The sequence below is a fragment of the Epinephelus lanceolatus genome, chromosome 13, assembly GCF_041903045.1.
Source record: "Epinephelus lanceolatus isolate andai-2023 chromosome 13, ASM4190304v1, whole genome shotgun sequence".
NCBI classification, from domain to species: domain Eukaryota; kingdom Metazoa; phylum Chordata; class Actinopteri; order Perciformes; family Serranidae; genus Epinephelus; species Epinephelus lanceolatus.
The window spans coordinates 40,483,983-40,499,792 of NC_135746.1; the positions used below are offsets into that span (position 1 = coordinate 40,483,983).

General features: G+C 38.3%; 1 pseudogene; it reads right to left on the reverse strand.

Moving 5' to 3' along the window:
* Positions 1-5,434: 5,434 nt before the first annotated feature.
* Positions 5,435-15,143, reverse strand: LOC144466484 (G2/M phase-specific E3 ubiquitin-protein ligase-like; annotated as a pseudogene).
* Positions 15,144-15,810: the final 667 nt, after the last annotated feature.

A 15,810-nucleotide genomic window follows, 5' to 3' on the forward strand; every position in this document is an offset into this window, starting at 1 on the left:
TAAGTCTTGTGTGTGATTTATTCTGGCTTCATATGGGTAGAGGAAATCCCCGGTTGTTGCTAGACTAATTTATACAATGTAAAATGCCATAAGCTTGAACTAATAATGTTAGCATGTTTTATTTGATTGGAAAATGTTTTTAGTATAAGACAGTTGTTTTGTCAGTGAACCTTGTGGAGTTGTAATGGAGCCAAATTTTGTAACATTACCTTTGTTAAATGTTGCTGTTTTTCCTGACTTCGTATGAGTAGAGGAAGTCTCTGCTAGCCACGAGGTTAATTTATACACTTTAAAATGCCATAGGCTCATGCTAATAACATTAGCATGTTGTTGTCACTATTAGCCATATTTAATGTATATTTTAGATGTGTTTTAAAACAACTAAACTTTACAGCACTTCACAGACACACCATCACACAAGTATAAATGCTCACAATGGTGTAGACCATATGCATGGACTACAGCATAGGCTCTGCAGAGAGCTGACACACAAGTATAAATCCATCTTAAGGTTGTGTAAGCTAATAACACAATGGCAGGGAAGACAGACGCCTAAGCTTTCTGCTGCAAAAAGAATGACTATTCTAGCTATTATAGTTCTTAATTTAGATCAATTTAAACAGGAACATGCAAACAACCATCTCCCACAGCTGTATGCAAAATATCCATTTTTTAAAGGATTACAAACTGATACCAGCTGACTGTTTTTGTGTTTATTATCTCTTAGTAGTTAATTGCTTAGCATATTAGAATTTTTTAATTTTTTTTTCCTAATTCCATAATTACCTTCCTTCCTGCAAATGTTCTGCATGCAGGGGCAAAGCACCAAATTCTGGGCAGTGTACAGTGGTGCTCCAGCAGCATAAGCACTCACTCACTCTTCTTTAGCTGCATTTAGAGACAAATTTTAGTGCAGGGGCAGACTTAACCATTTTGTGCCTTTAAGGGGTTTGAGGGGCCTCAGAGAGCTTGCCCTATCTTTATTTTATTTTTTTTTACACAAAGTTTAGCCAGTTTTAGTGACGTTATGGCACTAATAACATAGAAATAAAACAGTGCAAACAAAATCAAACTTTTCATTCCAGGCTATTTTAGGCCCCACCTCCCATGGGCCCCTGAGTAATAGGTCCTACTCTCCCCCCACTACAACGCCCCATCTACATGATCACAGGGCTACTGCAAATTTTTATGACTTTCTCTTTAGATGAAAATTTCAATATTTTTACTGCTCAGATCTCATATTCAGGGCAGTAGATCCGAGTTTCAGCTTCAGTTTTTTCATAAGAGATATGGGGCAAATTACTTACAGTACACTTAAATATGTTTTTGACATTTGAGGAGCGAAACAGACAATGCAATAACAGAATCTTGATTCACATTTGATCAGCGTTGCCTTGTGTTTCACTGACTGACATGATTGACAGCTGAAACTCGTCGCCTCTGATTGGTTGCTTCTCTCAGCCAATGCTTATTCTAGTAAATGCCATTAGAAACACTAAATGGAGGGGGAGGAACAGGATTTATTTTCACAAATTGGCTGTCTACTGTCAGGATGTAGGGACAGTTTCAGCAAACATGACAAAGTCATCTACTGTAGCCTTGAATTAAAGTTAAAACTTAAATCAGTCACTATACTCTAAAAAATGATTCATGGGGTTTGTGGATAAAATAAAGACATTAAAATAAAGATGTTTTTCAGCAAAAAATAAATGTTTGTTACATCAAAATTTCATCAGAAGTTGATTGAAATCAGAAACTTTTTTTTTTCATTTTTAAATAGGATGGAATTGAAATAAATAAGTTAGAATATCTTATATAAACTAATTTGACCATTAAACATCACCACGTTTGGATAAATATTAAGTTGGTTCAACTGCATTAAGCTCAAGTCAAAGTAAATTATGTTGGTTGTACTAAAATCATTGAGTTTGTCAGATCATAAAAGACTCATAGGATTTACTCAATGAGGCTAAAGTTGGAACAGCTTGAAAAGATAAATGCAAATTGTCACCATAATTTTTTAATTTGAACTAGTGGATTGTTTTTTATAGTGTATTACTACTATTAACAAACTTAAATTAGCTGTGGAACTTCATTTGACTTATGAAATATCTTCAGGTTTAGGGCAGCAGTAGCTCAGTCCTCGAGGACTTAGTTGGGAACTGCTGGTTCACTGAACTCCCATCTCTCTGTCCAAGGCAACCCCCTCGCTCTGATATCTCTCCATTTATTGCAAGTATAGGTCCTGTTTGTGCATGTGTGTGTATTTTGAGCCTGTGTGTATATGACAACAGAGTGAAAAAAAAATAATTTCCCCTCTGGGATTAATAAAGCTTACCATCTTCTAAAATGATGAGAGCTCCAGAAGTCTCTGACATTGGTGAAAAATAGCTTTACAAGGTCTGACTGTACAAAATTGCACAGTAAACTGTACAGTATGTATATTTCAGTCAGGTGGTTTTCATCTATTATTTATAGCTGCTACTGTATGACATTATTGAGCTTACTTAATTCCCCCAGAATGTTTTGCCTGCTCCAGTCTGATTAAAATCTTTTTCCATTTCACCCAGTGCATACATATGAGATTGTTGTTGTGCTTGGTGGGTTTTTGTAATCCATTCTCTTGACTTTGGAGCAGCAAAGACATAAATTAAACTGTTTAAATTGATCTGTGGTGATGCATATATGTACAGCATAATACTGTTCACTGTGTAGGTGTGTGTGTGTGTGTATTTTATATCCATACAGGTACATTTTATGTATATATATACATATATATATAAACATTTTAGAGATGCTTTTATATATTTAATATATTTATATATTAATATACTTTTTCTACTGTTTTTAGATAAGCCACATTGCACATTACAAACAAACAATTTGGGTTCTTTTAGTTCTTTTATTTTAGCTTTTGTGCTCAGTTGTTGTTTGTTGTACCTATGTTTAACCCTGTAAGACCCAGATATAGAAAAAAATGAGCAATTTTTTTTTGACCTCTCAGATATTGTTTTAGGAGGCCTCTGATGTAGAAATCAAAGAGTTTTCAAATTTTTTACATTTTAGTAAGTTTTTAGGGAAATGTTGTAAATTTGCAACGTTGGGCATAGTTGGGAGCAGAACTTCTGTGTTTGTACTCACTTTGTCTGAACAGATATACAGAACATTTAAGTATTCATTTGCAGGGTTGATTGCTTACTTAGCCCCATAAAAGTATATATCATGAGTAATAATCACACAGCAATCATAGTTTTATGAATAAGCATTTATAAATAAAAATATTGGAAAAAAAATATATTTACAAAACTTTTTCCTCCGTCACTTTCAATGTGGTTTACTACATTCAGACAATACTGTCTGGCTGGCCTATTATGCTCTCTGCTTATCATACTAAAAGGAACACATGCATCCCCCCAGAGCACTTACAGGTTCACATTCAAGACCATTCGCACCTGTCCCTGAACAATGCAACAGGCATTGGATCGTTAAATTCATGGGCTAAAGAGATACTGTTGGTCCACTGATCCCAATTAAGGTGATAAAAACCTTTGGATGATGGCAAATACATTCACTTTCTTATTTTCATTTTCAAGACCATATCACATTACATACAATAACAGAAGGATGGCACATGGCGTGGCCAAAGTACAACCAATGTTACTCAAACAGAGGAAGAACGTTCTTTAGACAAAACACCCAGTTAACAGATGACTTTAGATGGACGGTTCAAATAATACTTTGGCTAATACCTTTCTCTGGAAGTCTTTAAGCTTCATTCTGACAATCAAACTGAATATGAAACTCATGTCCCACACCATCATCATCATCGTCATCACCATCACAGAGGTTACAGATCCTCTGGTTTCTGTCCAGCCCGTCACATCTTCACTGACTTCAGGACTTCTGGTGTTATTTACTCTAAAGTTACAAACAGCCTTTTTTGTTTTCATGCCACAGATCCTTCTCCAGTTTAAACTCTTGTTTAAATATATATTATATACCACATGATGTCACACTGCTGAGCTCACTTTACCACTTTTGTATTAGCCTCTGTTCATCAGTTAGTTTGAACCAGCTGATGTTGTTACACTTTGGTGTAGTGATGGGCAAAGCAGTTCTTTATATGTTACTGAATCACTAAAGGAACACATGCACATCCCCCCAGAGCACTTACAGGTTCACATTCAAGACCATTTGCACCTGTCCCTGAACAATGCAGCAGGCATCCCCCCAACAAATCCAGAACATTCAGAACCTGTTTTTCTATCTCCTAATGCTACAAACTGCTGCTTGGGCAACACTGAGAAAAATAGCTCAGGATCATTTAGAAGTTAAAAAACAAACAAAAAACTACAAAGATACAGGGAGTTTCAAATACTGCTATAGATGTTGGAGTTTCAAATACCCTATATAATTTATTCATGCGTTTAATTATGGTCTAAGCTAAACTAAGTAAAAATTTAACAGAAAAGCACATTTAGAGCTTCATTACAATGAATCATCTAATACTTTAAATTTCTACTACATTTTTTTTCAGTTTATGACCATGTGAGAAGTGCAGTGACCTTATGTAATGTGTAAGGAGCACAGGCTATTTTGACTACCACACTGACCCAACATTGTAGAATTACAACATAGACATAACAAGCTATAAATCAAATTTGATGAATGTTTTCCAAAATAACTAAATATGTACATGTTCTAGACATTGTAATAAACACAAAAAAAATATTTAAGGAATTTTACTTACTTTAATCCTGACAAATCCAGTCATGCAAAAAAAGGAGATGAGCTCAACGGGAAGTTTGCAGGTAGAGTGAGTTCATAGCCAGATGACCAGACCTATAAAAACTTCTTCTATCCAATAGCATTGTGAGGACAAACAATAGGACCCATTAACTATGTAAATGTGAAAAAACATTTACAGGCCTTTTTTTAGAATTGTTAAAAGTGATATTGTAAATTTGCAACAGTGGGTTTTACAGGGTTAAGTGTCTTCTGTTTGTTTTTGATTGTGAATGTAGCTGCAGCATAAAGTAATGTCCTGTAAGGATCAATAAAGTATATATCTATCTATAAAGAAATGTGCAGCTGTAGACTGTAAGGCCCAGCTTTTCAAAGATTTTGTGGTAAAACATCATCCAAACATAGAATGAGCATGACTCTCCCTGTTAGTTTGAGCAGAACATGGGTCTACCAGACAGACTACAGCTTTTATCCATCCACTCCCAACAGCTTCACTCTGCCAGTTAGGCTAAACACAGTTGGTCCTGGTTGAAAACACAGTTAATCCTCAGCTGTGGGAAGTTGAGCCACTTGACTGCTTGTGACTTGCCTGCAAAAAATAAGCAGGCTTTTATGAGAGTATGTGAATTATGGAGTTTAGATTTTCCACAACAATCATTCATTTCTGTCATCAGCTGCAGATCAGTCTTCAGGGCTGTAACTCTTGTGTTTGTTGGTGCAGACGAACGGCACGATGGTGAGATAGGACACTGTGCAACGGAAGCTCCACATCTGGTTTTAGGCCTCTTGGATCACACTAAGGGAATACAGGCCCAGTGTCACGAGAGATTTCACTGATTCCCATATGCCAAATATACAAGTGTTGGACAGACAGCTGTAAGGCAGAGAGACATTGAACTGTAGCCCTGCGCTGCGAGTCACCAAGGGGAGGAATGTTTGAAAACAAATGGAGTGTGATTGATGGCGGTGGAGGAGAAACCAGGAAGTGGCAGTGGTGAGGGGCTGGGGGACTTCTTGAACAATCAAAACCAACACTTGAGGAAACAAGTGGGGGAAAGAATGTTTGTTTGTTTTTAGTCACAGTTACCATAGAGCCCAGTGTCCAACAATCTGTGATGCAGTTTGATGGACTGGAGGTAGCACATACTTTTGAAATTGGTGCTACATGACCAGTGAAGACAGAGTAAAAGTGCTGTGGCATTCGCTTTTGCTCAAGAGGTAGAAAACCTACAACTACCGGAATGCACTGCGCCGCACACTCAAACTGGTCTCACTTTGAAGTCGTCGAATACCAGCGCTTGGTCAATGACTTCCAGTGTCAGACACCTTCTGAAAAAGCCATCCTTTCCCGTCTGCGTGATACACTACGGAAACGCATTGCATTCACTGGATAAAAAAAAAAAAGAGACACCTTATCTTGTAATTACGAGATAAGAACTCGTAATTACGAGATCAGGAAAGGTGCCACATTGGCCACTGCTTCGCTCAGAATCACATAGGCCTACTGCACATCCACGAAGGGGGGTCGGAACTACTGTAACCAGCTGCCACTCGGGTGGTGCCATCTTGACTATATCCCATATCTTTATTATAAAGTGTATATATTGTAAATTACGACGGAGTATTACACTAAGCAAGGACAACAGTGCGCACCGTATATATTTTGATCTAATTCATACTTCAGATTTATATTGTTTAGCATTACTTGGTGACATAAAAGAACGAATTTCATTCTGCAAGGAAACGCGTGTCCTTACTGTGCATATTGAATCTTGAATCTATGTTTTATGAAGACCCTGTGTGCGCTCAGAGCTGTGGCACAAGTTACGCACCAAAATCTGGCGGAAGAAAAATAATAATAAGACGAAAAATAAGTAGGCTGTGTGTGACTTATGTGCTGATAGTGGTGGGTAATCGATGTGCCTGACATCGATTGATTTAGTTTCATAATTACCCGTAATTACGAGATCATTTCTCATAATTACGAGATCCTGATCTCATAATTACGAGATCTTTTCTCGTAATTACGAGAAAAGATTTCGTAATTACGAGATAAGGTGTCTCTTTTTTTTTTTTTATCCAGTGAATGCAATGCGCTTCCGTAATACACAGACAGTCGCTGCTATTGTTTAAAGTGCAACTTGCAGGTTAAATTTTTTAAATATATATATACATAACCTTGTCTGTAAATTACCATATGAGAAGTTAATTCAGAATTTATTATGGTTTACACGACATAAGGCGCTCTAATTTCACAGACAACTGGGTGTGGCCAGGCGGATTTTGCAAGTTTGGCACACCGTGCGTGCTGGCGCAGCTACTCGTCTGTCCCACCTCCGTCCGTCCTACCTGCGCAAGTCAAAAAGAGGGAGGAGAGAAGGTGTGAAGTGGGTTTTACACACATCACACCAATCAAATGAGCCCCTCTCCTCGCCCTTAAATGCGCCGCGCGAAGGCGTAATGAGAGTTTACTCAATTCGCCATGGCAGAAGAGAGCAGCAGCGTCAGATGGCCAAACTTCTCCCAGGAAGAAACTGATGTTTTGGTCCGGGAGGTCTGCTCGCAGTGTCCGAATATACGGAACTGTGAGCAGACCTCCACGGGCTGATGATGCAAAGGTAGCCTGGGAGGAGGTCACCACAATTGTAAATCAATGATGCGTTTCTCTCGTGCGCGCGCGCTCTCTCTTTCTCTTCGCACTCTCACTCTGTTTCTTTTCTTTTGACTTTTCTAAGATGACAGATGCTGAATATATACTCCCTATCTGATGCTGTGGCTGTTTGTGGTTGGCTGAAAGGGATGTGAACTCATTAGTTTGCAGCTGTGTTAATCAAATCAGGTTGAGTTTCCATTACGCGTGCCAAACATGCCAAACGGTGCCAATCCCCTTTGATCTGGCATCAGATGTGACGGGACAGTTGATATAGAGATACATTTATGTGCTGATTGCAGATAGTTGCATTGAATAGTGTTTTTTTGGGTATTTATTGCATTGTTAATGTGCCTGATATTCTGGAAACCTGCCTGTGAGGTTTTGGCAACGTGTGCGCACTGTCCGCCGGTCAGCCAAACTTCGGCTTACACCGGCTGCGCTCCGCCTGCGCTGACAGTAGACCTGGTTTCAGCTGGCGAGCTTTTAGTGCACCTTCAGCGAAGCCTTTTGGCACGAAACTGTCACTGCGCCAAGCTGGATCTGTCAACACCTCCCCCTGCTGCGCTGCCACACCCATCTCAGTGCACCTCGGTCTGCCAAACTACCAAACTGAGCGCGTCTCGGGTTGCGCTGCTCGAAACTGGGAGTATCATTTAAGTAGGCTATCTCGTGGCCGGGGCGAGTGTCCTCTTTTTTGGAAATCAAAATATGGTCACCCTAATCAACTTTCACTCAGGAGGCCGGTGTTTACTTCCTGTAAGAATGTAAAAACACATGCATGTGTTGACTAACAGCGTTGTATGGTAATTAGGACGGGCCCCAGTCCACATTATTATGATGGGCCCCAGTGTAAGATTTTGCATCTAAACTAGCTATGACTTGACATTGGACAACATCAAAATACATATTACCCAGCAATCATCAGGGCAAATATGTATATGACAAAAATACCAAAGAAAATAAGAAAGTATCAATTCAATTAAATATTTTTGATAGTTTATTTGTTGTTTTATACACTTGTTTATGTAAAGTAAACACATAATTTTATTGTAGAATAGATTGCTACTGAGGGCATATATAGCAGTTGGCCCCATTTTTTTAATTTAACAAAGACAGAGATACTTCTGAAAGAGTTACAAGAGCCTGTACTCTGGCCTACACGCTGTTGAAGGGGCCTGCTCTCTCTACAGGCCCCCCCATGCCATGGGCCCCAGTACAACCGCACTGCCTGGAGTGTTTATATTAACGCCCCTGGACTGAATGCAAACTGTACATTTCCTGTGAAAAAAAATGTATTTTGCAAACACACAATGCATGTAACAGGCTGAAGTAACGTGGCATCCCAGAACATCAACAACTATCAAACCCAGGGTACCTTGCACGTCATATTTCAACATGGGAAGTCCATGACCAAACATCAAAATGTGACGAGGTGAGAATGTGTTGCATATTTTCATGAATTTCAAAAGCCAACTTTCAGTAAGATGACGTTAGTCCAGCAAGATCATACTGTTCGCTTTATTTAATATATATACTCATATACATACATATATATATATATATATATATATATATATATTAATTGCAAATCATCATGGATATTTTTTGTCATGTTCAACTGTCATGGGAAATGATTTCAGATGCAAATATCAAACCACACTGACCCACTACAGATCCAAAAATAAAAACCTTTGTTACCTCGACTGTTGCAGTTTGGATAATGTCCTATTTAAAGAGTAATGTGTGTTCTAGATGAGAATGAGAATGTAATCAAATCTCAGAGCAGACATTCATTTCTCCAGAGGACCATCAAAGTATCATGTATAAGCACAGTAGAGAAGTTCAACACATTGGCAGGCATCAAAACTCTTCCAGTTGGAATAAACAAGACGTCTCTCCTTGGACAACACACAGTGTTCTGAAATATAACCATGGAAACTTTCCAGAAGTTATGAGCACACATGTAGCTCATCTTCTCCTGTTTCAAAGTTTTTAAAGATGTGTCTTCAAGTCCAGCCTGTCCTGAGGGCAGCTTCCATGACACTGCAAACTAATAAAAATGGGTCTATGTGTTGATATGGGTGCTTTTATTTGTATATGTGATCTTTACACTGATCCAAAAAGGCAATACTATTGTAGCACCGATTTTCCAGTAATAAAAATGCAACCTTCCCACAGTCTCAGCAGACAGACAGCTCTGTCATCCCCTCTAAAGAAAACAGCTGGAAGATTACTGAGGAAATACCAACTACACAACACAGCAGGAGTCAGAGTGTGTGTGTGTGTGTGTGTGTGTGTGTGTGTGTGTGTGTGTGTGTGTGCGTGTGTGTGCGCGCGTGCGTGCGTGCGTGCGTGTGTATGCCTGCATTGATTTTGTGAAGCCTTCAAGCTCCATATGTAAAAATTAGCATTGGGCAAAGGTAAATTATAATGTTCTCATGAGGTGTTCAGTGTATCTTGTAAAATGTAGCTTTTGGTGAGAAACTTGAATAAATCCTGCTGTTTGAAAAATGTGTCGATGTTTTCACAGCACTATAAAATAGATGTTAGAGAGGGATTATGATGTATGGATAATGATGTAAAAAGGCTTTTTGCTCATTTTTAAAAAAATGTAATTTTCATGTTAAAGAAAGTTATTTTAAGGTTGTTATTAGGTTGTTGCTTAAATGTGTATCATTAAACCTTGTGCTTATTCAAAGGTAGTGTTATGAAGGATTGCCAGACTTTAAAACTGTTTGTTTATTTTTTATAGTGTAGATTTCTGTGTTTCCCTGGCACAAAAGAAGAATAAATAACAAACCAATATAAAATCATCAGTATTGGCTATTAGCTGAAATTGTAATTTTAAAGGTAGAGGGAATCTCTTGCGCTTCAGCCCTTCCGCAATTGGAGGTCAGTGCTTCTCAGAACAGGACAATATACAGTAGATCAAAAATAACCCCGTGGAGGAATCCACAAGAAAAGCACTGGAGCACTCAGATCACTTGTGATGAATTTATTAATGACTAACATTTCGACGCCAACTGCGTTTTCATCAGAATCAAAAAAAAAAAAAAAGAAAAAAAAAAAAACTCTGATGAAGACGCAATTGGCGTCAAAACGTTAGTCATTAATAAATTCATCACAAGTGATCTGAGTGCTCCAGTGCTTTTCTTGAAGATTCCTCCATAGGGTTATTTTGATTTGTAATTTTAAACATTGGTATCAGTTATCGGCCAAGAATTCCAAAATCAGTGCATCCCTAGTTCAATTAGACAGTTCATTTGTACATTTTAATATCTTGTCTTATATTATGTTATTGTTTATTCTTCTGAACAAGTGTTTTTTTTCTTTTAAGCACATATTTTTTATCTAGTATCTTGTTTATTTGCAGTTTGGTAATAAACATGCAGTACTTTGACTGCTGAGCTGCCCTGGGCTCGTCTAGGGCACCAAGTATGCTAGGACCGCCACAGCCCAGAGATTGCTGCTTGACATGCATATATTCTTTATGGTATACACTTCATACTTAGAATATAACTATTATTCTGTTGCTCTGCATCTTTTAACAGTGCAGGAATGCCTTATGTTGGCATAGGCTCATTTCCTGACATTTTTCAGCTTTCAGTTTAAAACATTTAGAAAAACAATCAAAACTGCTTAAATTTGATCACTTTAATCAAAAAGTGATCAAATGTAAGCAGTTACATTACTTTGATGAGGTTATTAAAACAGTTACATGACTTGCAATTTTTTACAGGGTAACTAGTAATCTCTTACATTTCAAAAACGACATTCCCAACACTGGCCATGGGGCATACTTGATTTGGACTCATGCATGATTTTCTTGTGAGGAACCCATTCATACTAAGATATGAAACTGAAAATCACCATTGTCACAGCCTTGTAAGTTACAAGGCTGACTTTGTTCATAGTGTCTTCATCTCCAGGACAGCTGAACAAACTCCTGCTGATTTTTTTCTTTTTTTTTATGTCAAACTTCAATGTTTATGTCTTTATTTTGAGTACTAGTTTTGGGAGGTCCTCTTTTTCACACCCAATCGGAGTGATAGGGTGTATGTATGTATTATATGATACTATATAAGAATAATAATAACTATGAGAGGCCCTTTGAGACATAATTCATACTTGGTTTCACATGTAACATCATACTCTCATACATACACCACTATACTCTTACACAAACACTACTATACCCTCTTACATGCACAGTAATACTCTCATACATACACCACTGTGAGAGAGTATAGTACTATATGTGAGAGAGTATAGTACTGTGTGTGAGAGAGTATAGTGATGTGTTTGAGAGACTATAGTACTGTGTGAGAGAATATAGTACTGTGAGTGAGAGAATATAGTGATATGTTTGAGAGAGTATAGTACTGTGTGAGAGAGAGTATAGTGATGTGTTTGAGAGAGTATAGTACTGTGTGAGAGAGTATAGTACTGTGTGTGAGAGTATAGTACTGTGTTTGAGAGAGTATAGTACTGTGTGTGAGAGAGTATAGTGAAGTGTTTGAGAGAGTATAGTACTGTGTGTGAGAGAGTATAGTGCTGTGTTAGAGAGAGTATAGTACTGTGTGTGAGAGAGTATAGTGATGTGTTTGAGAGAGTATAGTATTGTGTGAGAGAGTACAGTACTGTGTGTGAGAGAGTATAGTACTGTGTTTGAGAGAGTCTAGTACTGTGTGTGAGAGAGTATAGTGATGTGTTTGAGAGAGTATAGTACTGTGTGAGAGAGTATACTGTGTGTGAGAGTATAGTACTGTGTGTGAGAGAGTATAGTACTGTGTGAGAGAGTATAGTGATGTGTTTGAGTAGTACTGTGTGTGAGAGAGTATAGTACTGTGTTTGAGAGTATAGTACTGTGTGTGAGAGAGTATAGTGATGTGTTTGAGTAGTACTGTGTGTGAGAGAGTATAGTGCTGTGTTAGAGAGAGTATAGTACTGTGTGTGAGAGAGTATAGTGATGTGTTTGAGAGAGTATAGTATTGTGTGAGAGTACAGTACTGTGTGTGAGAGAGTATAGTACTGTGTTTGAGAGAGTATAGTACTGTGTGTGAGAGAGTATAGTGATGTGTTTGAGAGAGTATAGTACTGTGTGAGAGAGTATACTGTGTGTGAGAGTATAGTACTGTGTGTGAGAGAGTATAGTACTGTGCCTGAGAGAGTATAGTACTGTGTTAGAGAGAGTATAGTACTGTGTGTGAATGAGTATAGTGATGTGTTTGAGAGAGTATAGTAAGGATAGACCGATACAAATATCGGGCCGATATTTGAGTTTTTTACTTGTATCGGCATCGGCCGCTATGCACGTGGGTTCGCGGATTTATTTTTCCCTGGCACTTTTTTTCATTTGAAAGTATGTGGTTAAGTTGAACAAAGCTGTTGAATCCTACTGTGTACAGTAGTTGTTGTTTTATTTATGCTTCAGCTTAAATATTTGTTTATTTTATAAAGACATTACTGGAAGATTTAAGAGCACTGAACTCTTTTTTATTTGAATGTATAATAATAATAATAATAATAATAATAATATTCTACCTGTTCTACCTCAACTTTCCATCTTGTTTTAGTATTTTTTACTGTTCAATAAATGTTTCTTATTTTAAACTTGAGACCTGTAATATTTGTTATCATTGTGTCATTTTTTTTTATGTAAATTGAGGGAGCAAAAGCAGTATCGGCCCCAAATATCGGCTCAAGATAATCGGCAGTCCATAATCGGTCATCGGCTAAGGGTGATGGAAAAAAATCGGTATCAGCATCGGCCCTAAAAAATCCATATCGGAGAAAATGATGCAGCTGGATTTTTTTGAAAGTGGAATAACTTTTGCTATCTTCCATGCCAGTGGACAAATACCTTTTTCAATACTCAAATTAATATTATGGCAGACAGGAACAGCAATTAAATTGGCAACAATTCTAAGAAATTTGACATCTAGATTATTTACACCTGGTGGTCTGCCCCTGCATTTATTAAGCAGACACTCAACAACTGTAATTCTAGCTCAAATTGTTTACCTTATCAGGAAATGAATCATTAAAATAAACAGCAATTTGTACTGGTTTCATGATTTTTTATTTTATTTTTTATATACTTTTATTAATCCCCCTGAGGGGAAATTAAATTTTTCATTCTTGCTGTCAATTACACACAGGTCCGAAAGACACACACATGCACAAACAGGACCTATACACGCACAAAGTGGAGAGATGTCAGAGTGAGGGGGCTGCCTTGGTCAGGCGCCCCGAGCGGTTGTGGGGTTTGGTGCCTTGCTCAAGAGCACCTCTCCAGCCACCAGTCCACACTCCATATTTAGTCCGGACGGGGACTCAAACAGACGACCCTCCGGTTCCCAACCCAAGTCCTTATGAACTGAGCTACTGCCGTGTTGAAATGAATGAGGAGGACAAATTAATAGAAACTGTCAGAATATCATAATACAGTTCACTAGCAGTACAAACTACCTTCTCCAAAATGATCACAGTTGAATCAACACCTCCTTAAAACAGTTTGAACAAAAACTGAACATTAAAACCTTCATGAATGTAAGTTTTATTGCAAGATAATTGGATTAGACTACATTAATTTTAACTAGGTAGACCTAATAAACTGGCAACTGAGTGTATATTTGCAATGTATTTACCTTTTGAACCTTCTCATAGAGGTCTGTATCAGCAATGTCTTCCAAGACAGGCTTTGAGGAATTGGCACCAACAAGACGAGAATACAGTGTTGGTGCAATGAATCCTGGTGGAGGACCCCCATGGACAAGACTTGCAGCAATGGCCCGGCCAGTGATAAAATATCGATCTTCTCTTAAAGCTGAAGCAAACATGGCATGGAAGACAAAACACAAGATATAATGGATGCCACAAAACCTAGGACAAAACTAGGACTGGGAAAAGGGATATTGTAAAAAAGTCAATACACTGGAACCAAAAATATGGCACATACCTGAACTGTCCAAAGCCAAGTTCAACTTGCCGTCTCTTCCTTCAAACATTGGTGACAGTGCTAGAGCTTCCATGAGCAACCCTAACTCCGAGGGCCACAAAGGTCCACAGCCTCTTCATCCATTCCCAAGTCATCTGAAAACTTGATACACATCTGGTACCTGGGATTACAGGACAGTCGTCTGAAGCCCTGCAGAGCGCCATCCAATACTGAAGATCTATTAATGTTGAATCTGCATCTTTGGTTACTGTCAATTTGGAATGCAAGACTGAGGAGCACCTCCTGTGCCAATTTAGTGTTTTGGTGTTGAGATTCCTTGTTGGAACGAAAAAGAAAAAAGTATAAAAATAGAGATAAGGTCATACTTTTTGGACAATGTATTATCCTCAATTATATCAAATAAGCATAGGTCATAATTCATCTTTTTAACCATTACTGCTAACTACATTCTAAACCATATTATAGCCCTGGTAGATATAAATGTTGGTGTTTCTATCTTTGTCTATACTTGAGACTTTGATGAAGATCAGATCACATTTTATTACCAATTCATGCAGAAAACCTGGTCATTCCTCTGACTTTTTCTGCTGTGCATCTGAAATGATTAGGGCTGTAATGAATACCATTTTTTGGGCTTTGTAGCTTCAGCAACAAGTATTTGAATTTATTTGAAATTTCACTCCAGCTTGGGGGGTCCGATAGGAGTGATAGGTGTGCAGAGCAACGAGAAAGAGGGGGACAATGGCCTGCACTGACTCGCTCTCCCCCGCTGACTCTTGTCATCTCTACCTTTCTCTCTTCACTCTCCTCACCACCTCTTCGTATTGGACTCTGCTGAAGTTACTATGCTCATTAAACAATGTCATATCAACCAGTCACTTACGCATGACTCTCAAGACTGGCCATTATAGCCTGGTTTAATTCATCGTCATCATCAGAACAAAGGTCGGAGATGGAACCCATGATCAAAAGGTAGTTGTCATTGCTAGCTGATGGAGTCTGGTTCACTGTGGCAACACTATCTAAGTCAATGACACTGGTCACTTGCTGTGTTGCAGAGGGCTGGTTAGCTCTGGCCATGGTATCACTGGTCGCTTGTTGCGTTGCAGAGGGCTGGTTAGCTCTGGCCCTTCTTGTAAAAGGATAACTAGAAATCTGCTGTGTTGATGCAATTTGGTTTCCCCTGGCCCTTGTAGTCATACAGTTACTAGTCTCACTGGCAGTGGTAGTTCTGTGGTCACTAGAAGCTGATGTAATGTCAACCTCCACACAAGTGTCCTCTGAATCTGTGCTGTCAAACTAAAACACAACAAAAATGTTGATGATAAGATGTTGAGGTTAAGCCTATTGGCAAACCATGAGAATTGTATGCTCCAGTTGAGACAGAAATGCACTGCTTCACATTATTTTTAAATAGCTTACCGGAAATGGAAGATTCCTTGATGGCCTA